Source organism: Rutidosis leptorrhynchoides, chromosome 1, assembly GCF_046630445.1.
Source record: "Rutidosis leptorrhynchoides isolate AG116_Rl617_1_P2 chromosome 1, CSIRO_AGI_Rlap_v1, whole genome shotgun sequence".
Classification (NCBI taxonomy): domain Eukaryota; kingdom Viridiplantae; phylum Streptophyta; class Magnoliopsida; order Asterales; family Asteraceae; genus Rutidosis; species Rutidosis leptorrhynchoides.
In genome coordinates this window covers 51,596,029-51,602,906 of record NC_092333.1, presented here as the reverse complement: position 1 = coordinate 51,602,906, position 6,878 = coordinate 51,596,029, and the positions used below count along the sequence as shown (strand labels likewise).

General features: G+C 28.9%; 1 non-coding gene across 1 annotated transcript; it reads left to right on the top strand.

Moving 5' to 3' along the window:
- Window positions 1–285: 285 nt before the first annotated feature.
- LOC139886838 (small nucleolar RNA R71) lies at window positions 286–392 on the top strand. The gene has a single exon (XR_011772699.1). It is a non-coding gene; the product is annotated as a small nucleolar RNA R71 (small nucleolar RNA).
- Window positions 393–6,878: the final 6,486 nt, after the last annotated feature.

Sequence of the window (6,878 nt, the reverse complement as noted above, 5' to 3'; positions counted from 1 at the left end):
GCGTGAATATCTTTATTCATCTTTTCTATTCTTCTCTCGAAAGCATCTATTTTTGCGGAAACGGAATCAAAGTCATGGCTAGAATCGGCTCTAGCCGCTTTAGATGAACGAAAGATATGTTTTTCCTGATGCCACTCATGCGAGTGGGAGGCTGTGTTATCAATGATTTTGTAAGCTTCAGTTGCGGTTTTCTTCATAATGGAACCACCAGCTGCTATGTCGATGTCTTTTCGTGTAGCAATGTCGATACCTTGGTAGAATATTTGTACTATTTGATAAGTGTCTAAACCGTGCTGAGGACATCCTCTCAACAACTTTCCAAATCTTGTCCATGCTTCATATAATGTTTCATTTGGCTTTTGTGTGAACGTAACAATTTCTCCTTGAAGTCTTACGGCTTTAGATGCCGGAAAGAATTGTTTAAGAAAATTTTCAACTAACACATCCCATGTATCAATCGCCCCTTCAGGTAACGATTCTAACCAATCTTTTGCTTCTCCCTTTAAAGTCCAGGGAAATAACATGAGATAGATTTGTTCATCCTCTACTTCTCTGATTTTGAATAGAGTACAGATCCTATTAAAGGTACGAAGATGTTCATTTGGATCTTCTTTTGGCGTACCACTATATTGGCATTGATTAGTTACCATGTGTAGAATTTGTCCTTTGATTTCATAATCTGGCGCATTAATGTCTGGCTTAATAATGGCGTGTCCTTGGCCCGTACGTGTGGCTCTCATTCGATCTTCCATACTTAAAGGTTCCGTTACTTCCATAATTGAATTTGTTGAATCTGAATCACTAGAAGATTCTGATTTAATGGTTTCTTCCTCGACAATCTCTGGATGAGTAATTTGTGGTTCAGGAGGAATGACTAGTAGTTCAGGATCTCTGAATTGTCCCTGAATATCCTCCGGATTCTCAATTGTGAGGTTGGGTTCAAAAAATGGATTATCGGAAATTTGAATTGGAGTACTTGGTCGACTAGATGACGATTCTAAAGAAAATCAACGGCGCCAATATTGGCTAGATGTCTTGATCGAGTTACAGGTGGTGAACGTATGAAAGGTGGTGAACGTTTTGCTCGGTGCATTCACTGAATATCCTATTAGTTATAAAAATAAAAATTATATAAGTTATCAAATTAATAGACTTTTCTGATTTTGCTCACGTTTCGAATAGCCAATAGATGCAGCAGGTAGCCAGGACCCTTTAAATCGGAAGCCCACAACTCGCCACTAACAAATCTAACTATTACTACGAACCAGAAAATTTTGGATGTCTATCAATTTAACCGCTTAAAATAATTTTTCGTTTTGAATTTTTAGAGAAGAAATAAAGAAAATTCTATGTCCTAAAAACTAGAACGTCGAGAAATAATAAAGAAAAAGAGCGCGTCGAAAAACGTCGAAAAATAAGCGTCAAAAAATAAAAGTCAAAAAATAAAAATAAGAAAGAAAAATGTCGAAATTTAAAAGTCTAAAAACTAAATATTAAAAGTTGCATCCAAAGGTATTAAAACTTAAAAGGAATTCTATATCTAAAACGGCAATAACTTAATAGGCACTAAAATTTTAAAACGGCGTCGCAAAATTCTAAAGCACCTAAATCTTAGTCTAAAGAAAAAGCACTTAAGGGATTTTACGGCAAAGTCTTAAAATCTGTAAATAAAAATTAACTACGGCAAAATACTAATCTTAAAACTAATTACGAATGAAAAATATACAAATTACGAATTAAACGATTAAAATATACAATTTATAAAAAGAAATAAAAATGATAATATTACTTATTTTTATAAAAATATTATTTTTATATTATTATTTTATAAAAGTTAAGTTTATATATTTAATAAAACTAATTATAACTTAAAAATATAAATTAAATAAAACTAAAACTAATTAATAAAATAATTAACCCTAATTAGGTTAATAATAATAATAATAATAAATAATTTAAACCCTAAACCGTACCAACTCTGGGACCAGACCTATCAGACAGGCTCATGCGATCGCATGAGTCTTCTGTTATGAGGCCATGCGGTCGCATGGACTGTGGATCCAGGCCATAAATTGGGCTGCTACAGTGTTCGGCCCAGTTCGTTTTAATTATATATATATATATATATATATATATATATATATATATATATATATATATATATATATATATATATATATATATATATTTTTTAGATTTTAATTTTTACAAAATAATAAAAACAAACTTATATTTAAAAAACTAAAAATAAAATAAAAATACTTTTTAATTTTATATATTTTAAACGAAATCTTAAAAATATTTATATTTTTATATTTTTTTTCTTTTTATTATTTTTAACACTTATTATAAATACAAAATATTTTTATGAAATAAGAAATAATATATTTTTATAAAAATATAATTTTACTAAAATATAGCGTAAAAATATAGCGTTTCGCCGAGTTCCCGGCAGCGGCGCCAAAAACTTGATGTTGTGCGAGGTGTATACAAAATAGTTATATTTTTATTACGAAATACTATTAAATACGATACAATTTTACACAAGTTATTTATTTATTTATAGAATGGATATACGTAAACCTTGCTACAACACTTATAGGCAGTGTACCTAATCGTAGAGTAGTGTAGTTTTTAGTAAGTCCTGTTCGTTCCACAGGGAGCTGGCTAAGTTTAACACTATATTTTTATTAACTATTTTTATATAAAAATATATATAATTATATATAGTAATATTATTATAAAAGGGGATTTTTACCGTTTAATGACCGGTTTGTCGATTTTAAATAAAGCGTAAAGATAAATGACGATAATATAAATGACAGAATTTAAATTGCGATAAAGTAAATTGCAGTAATTAAAATGACAGTAAATAAAGGTACGATGAAATATGAAATAAAAGTATTATGCTTATTTAAACTTCCATAATCATGATGTTTGACGTTTTGATTTTAATTAATTGTTACCCGAGTTAATTGTCCTTTGTCCTGGATTATTTGATACCTATTTGGTTTTTGTCCATAATAGTCCATCGGTCATAATTATAAAATGCTCGTCAAATTAACCTTATTCCCGAAGTCAAATATTCCAACTAATTAGTGATTCGAACTGTAACAAGGTTTTAATACTTTGTTAATAATTACACCAGGTTATCGACTGCGCGTAATTCAAGGTTTTAATACTTTGTTAACAATTACACCAATTATCCTTGTATGTAATCCACCCCTGTTTTAATGAGACATGAATATTAATTTACCCACTTGATCAGAATGAATAATCAATTACCCAACCCGAATAATTAATTAAATGATCGTAAAAGATGTCGTATAAACGTCACTAAATAGGACATACATAATCATTTTAATAATTATTAGATTAACTAATTTGAAGATAGGTTCGACAGGTTCCAATGAGTTGTCGCTCAATTAGACAATACCCCTTATCTATTAATAGTCATAGTCCAATGTCCACAAGTGTCGGTCTTTTGTCCAAACCTTAATTATGGTACAAAATCTAATAACCCCGTCTTTAATATTTAGTCTAACATCACGATTACTTCGGCTCAAATAAGCATAATAATAACTTAGTTACGAGACATTAATTTAAAAAGGAAGAACATAGCTTATAGTGGTGATTAATCGCGTAGCGTTGCACGGACAGAATTTCGACTTAAAACCCGTAAAACATTTCTTACAATAACCCAATTATTATTAAACTTAAATTAAAATTAAAATTAAAATTATAAATATATATATTATGTTTACAGAGAGGAGAAGAGAAAATATTAAAAAAAGGTACATTAAAACTCGCAGAAAACTGGCGAATTTATAGGATGTGGCCTGCTACAGTAACTCATGCGGTCGCATGAGATTTTAGTGCAAATCTCATGCACTCGCATGGGCTCATGCACTCGCATGAGTTTTATGCCTATTTCCCATGCGATCGCATGGCCGTCAGATCCAGCTCACATATTTTTTGTTTGCTAGTTTGTCGACGTTATTTAATATAATATATAATATATAAATAATTTATATAATTATTTAAATATTATATTATATTCTTGTGCATAGTTGACTTGTAATTTTAGCTCCGTTGCGTCGCGCGTTGATAGTTGGCTTAGGTCCCGGTTCCGGTTTTTCGAACGTCCTTGCGTACTATTTAATATCTTGTACTTTGCGTTTTGCGGCTTGTACTCTTATCATTTTTGGACGTTTCTCATCAATAAATTGAACCACTTGAATTATATCTTGTACATTTGAGCTTTTTGGTCATTTGCGTCTTCAAATCGTCGCTTTCTTCTTTTGTCTTCACACTTATTTATTTAAACGAATATTACATAAAAATAGAACAATTGTAACTAAAAGCTTTACATATTGGGAGGATATTGTGCCTAAATATATGTTCATTTGGAGCACTATCAGGCACATGATGACGTTATGATCTGTGAATCATCACGTTTCATTAGAAACTCAGCATGACTTACTGTAACATAATCACGTTGATCAAGTGTCATTATATTATACTAACTCATGTTTCAGTCCCCAACACTTCTTCAAAACATTCATATTTTAAACCTAAAGATTTTCAGAATATAGAAACTAAACAGTTTCCTTTATGTTGTAATACAGATAGCTCGAAGAGATATCATAATTATTATTATAAGTATCAAAATTGTTATTATTATTATTATCATAATTATAAGTATTATATTTATTATTATTATCATTATAGAAATAATACAAAGTATTATCATCTTCGTAAATATTAGTATTAGTATCTTTCTGTAAATAATAGAACTATTAATATTAACATAAGTATTAATATTTGTATTTTCACATGTATTATTATTATGTAATTACTAAAATCAGTATTATAACTATCATTAATAGTAAAATTAATATTTTCACAAGTATTATTATTAATATCACTATTATTATCATTAATAGAGTTATTATTAACATTATTACATTTACTAGTAATAATAAGTATTAACATTGTTATTAATTTTGTCATTACTAAGATTATGATAATATTACTATTACTATTATTACTACGTACTATTTTTGACAAACAAATTATATATATATATATATATATATATATATATATATATATATATATATATATATATATATATATATATATATATATATATATGTTTCATATATTCATTTTGTATATAAAGATATTAATTTTTGTTATGTTATATGTATTAAATATAACCTTATATATATATATATATATATATATATATATATATATATATATATATATATATATATATACACACTATTAATATAAAAAGGATATAACAAATAAATTTATATATATATATATATATATATATTTGTTTGATTACAATTATGTATATTAATAAATATACAAATGATATAGGTTCGTGAATCCGAGGCCAACCTTGCACTTGTTCAATGCCATCATATGCTTAATTACTACGAAATACAATATTGTGAGTTTCATTACTCCCTTTTTAAATGCTTTTGCAATATATATTTTTAGGACTTGGAATACATGCGCTGTTTTTATAACGGTTTTACGAAATAGACACAAGTAATCGAAACTACATTCTATGGTTGAATTATCGAAATCGAATATGACCTTTTTATCATGTCCGAAGTTGTCCCAGAATGATGGCGAATTTATCATGTCCGAAGTTGTCCCGGAATGATGGCGAATTTATTATGTCCGAAGTTGTCCCGGAATGATGAGAATATTCTATATGCATCTTGTTAAGGTCGATTACCACGTGTTCAATCCATATGAATGATTTTTGTCTCTATGTATGAGACGTATATTTATGAGAAATGTAAATGAAAATCTTGTGGTCTATTAAAATTATGGAAATGGTCGATTATGATAAACTAATGAACTCACCAACCTTTTGGTTGACACTTTAAAGCATGTTTATTCTCAGGTATTAAGGAAATCTTCCGCTGTGCATTTGCTCATTTTAAAGATATTACTTGGAGTCATTCATGACATATTTCAAAAGACGTTGCATTCAAGTCGTTGAGTTCAATAGAGATTATTATTAAGTAAATGACAGTTTAGGTCATTTATAGGTTGAATATTATGAAAGGGTATGCATACCTGTCAACTTTCGATGTAATGAAAGTTTGTCTTTTAAAACGAATGCAATGTTTGTAAAATGTATCATATAGAGGTCAAATACCTCGCAATGTATTCATATGTTATTGTATTCGTTCTTATGGATTAGGACGGATCTTTAATCGGTGATATGACACAATAGAGTATGGTAACTAATAAACTAATTAATTAAGTCATAAAATCTCTTAGATGATAACTAATAAAATGCAGGGTGTTTGTGCAAATACTATAAGTTGAAGGGTTTGGAAAGGGCTACTGGTGACCACGTCAAAGTGTTGGTGGGCTTGGAAGCATACTAGAAGGGCCTAAATTGGGTCATTATATATATATTCAAATAGAAAACACAAAAAGACAAAAAAAAAATGGAACTATTCATTTCAAACTTTCTTGCAATTTTGTCACCTTACCCCCCAGTTTTTACATTATGTTAACTTTCACCCCTTTTGACTACCTTTTTAATTTTGACCAACCCTCTAATTTTAAGGGATATATGTTAAACAAACTATAAATTTATCAAAGTGAATATGTAGATCAGTTGGTAAGGATGTTTGTTGATATTTGAAGGGACGCAGGTTCGAACCTTGAAGTTGGCCTTTTTTTTTTCCAGACTAGCGACCTTGGGCCCAGCGAAACGGGCCGACCCGAATACTTGTTATCATTCATATAAGGGAAATTGATCAAAATACACTTTTTTTTAAGGCTTCAAACAAAATATACTTTTTTTTTAAAAAAAAAATTGTCTTTTTACACCA